This window comes from Theropithecus gelada, chromosome X (assembly GCF_003255815.1).
Source record: "Theropithecus gelada isolate Dixy chromosome X, Tgel_1.0, whole genome shotgun sequence".
Taxonomy (NCBI): domain Eukaryota; kingdom Metazoa; phylum Chordata; class Mammalia; order Primates; family Cercopithecidae; genus Theropithecus; species Theropithecus gelada.
Window position 1 is genome coordinate 105808118 of NC_037689.1, and position 2127 is coordinate 105810244.

Sequence of the window (2127 nt, forward strand, 5' to 3'; positions counted from 1 at the left end):
CTAAGGTAAGTCAGGATTTGGCTTCCATCCTTGGGGCAAATTGGAAATTACATTGCGCTTACAGGCCCCAGAGTTCAGGACAGGTAGAGAGGATGAATCGGACCTTAAAAGAGACCTTAACTAAATTGACTATGGAGACTGGCGCTAATTGGGTGGTCCTTCTCCACTATGCTCTGTTCCAGGCCCGTAATACCCCTTACAGACTGGGCCTTACCCCTTACGAAATCATGTATGGCAGACCCCCACCCCTGGTTCCCAGTCTAAAAGATGATCTGCTCAAATCTGAAACAGAAAATGTCTCTGAACTCTTATTTTCCCTACAAGCCTTGCAGAAAATTCATCAAGAAATCTGGCCCAAGCTGAAGGAACTATATGAGACCGGTCCCCCACCGACACCCCATCCATACCAGCCGGGAGACTAGGTCCTGGTTAAGCGACACCAACAAGAGACCCTAGAAGCCAGGTGAAAGGGACCACTCCAGGTACTCCTGACCACACCCACCGCCCTGAAGGTAAAAGGCATCACGTCGTGGATCCACTACACCCACGTCAAGCCAGTGGACCCAACCTCCGACCTTCTAGGACCAATCACGGCAGCGGCTGAAGCACCGGCCACGTGAACTGTGGACAGAGCTAAGAACAACCCCTTAAAACTCACCCTGCGCCGGCAATATAGCTCACTGCAAACATGCAGTTAGGTAGTCTAGCCCTAACGTTAGCCGCCCTAGTGGCCGCTGGGGAAAACACCAAACCAGCACCTAAACCCCAGTCCGGAAAAGTTTCCCTACTGTTTCTCAGGAACCAATTCCAGCCTCTGCAGCATCACTGCAGTGCCCCTTAATATCACCCTAAGGGCTCCGCCGGGCATATTCTTCTGGTGTAATGGGACATTATCTAAGGACCTATCTAGTCCCTCTGTTACCAACCTACTGTGTCTTCCTGTCCCATTAGTTCCCCGGTTGACTCTACTAACTGCTGGCAAGTTCCTAGGGTACACCGGTAACTGGACTAGTACTGCTATTCACCCAGTCCCTAGACCGAGACCTGCACAAGCCATATTTCTCCCCCTCATTGCAGGAATCTCCCTCACCACATCCCTCATTGCGGCCGGGATGGCGGGGGGGAAACCCTAGGTCACACCCTCATAGAAAGCAACAAGTTGTACCAACAATTTGCCGTTGCTATGAAGGAATCAGCTGAGTCCCTTGCCTCCCTTCAGCGGCAACTCACGTCCCTAGCCCAGGTAACCTTGCAGAACCGGAGGGCCCTAGACCTACTCACTGCTGAAAAAGGTGGTACATGTATGTTTCTGAAAGAGGACTGTTGTTTCTACATAAATGAATCAGGGCTTGTAGAAGACCGGGTCCAACAGTTACGCAAGTTAAGCACTGGAGTAAAAACACGGCAGTTTGCTTCAGCTGCAGACCAACGGTGGAATTCCTCTATGTTTTCTCTGTTAGCCCCCTTCCTTGGACCCCTGCTAAGTCTACTATTTCTGCTAACCATAGGACCTTGTGTTGTTAACAGAATTTTGCAGTTTGTCAGAGAAAGGTTTAACACCATTCAGCTCATGGTCCTCAGAGCCCAATACCAACCTGTAAACGCTGAAACAGAGTCAGACTTATAAGACCCAAGATTGGCTCTAGAGTTACCTGAAAAGAAGGGGGGAATGAAAAGAATGAGGCACATCCCCCATGTATCTCCCAACTTCCTGAGCCCAGCACAAACACATTCCTCCATATTTCTCTCAAACTTCAGAAAAACACCACCTAAGAAATCGCCGATAAGGACACAGCAGGAACCAATAAAAAATGCTAAATGTGCTGTAACCGAGAGAATTACCTTGTTCCCCTGTAACTTTACATATCCTGTTTACATCGGGCTATAAAAAGCAAGCACTCGCATTGTTCGGGGCCCTCTTGTATGCTGTGGAATGGAGGGACCAAGTTCGAACTTGCAGTAAAGATCCTTGCCGCTTGGCTTTGACTCTGGACTCTGGTGGTCTTCTTTGGGGAACAAACGGTCTGGGCATAACAAAACAACAGAAATTAATTATCTCACAGTTCTGGAGGCTGGGCTGGAATTCTGAAATCAAGGTATCAGCAAGACTATGTTCCCTCTGAATGC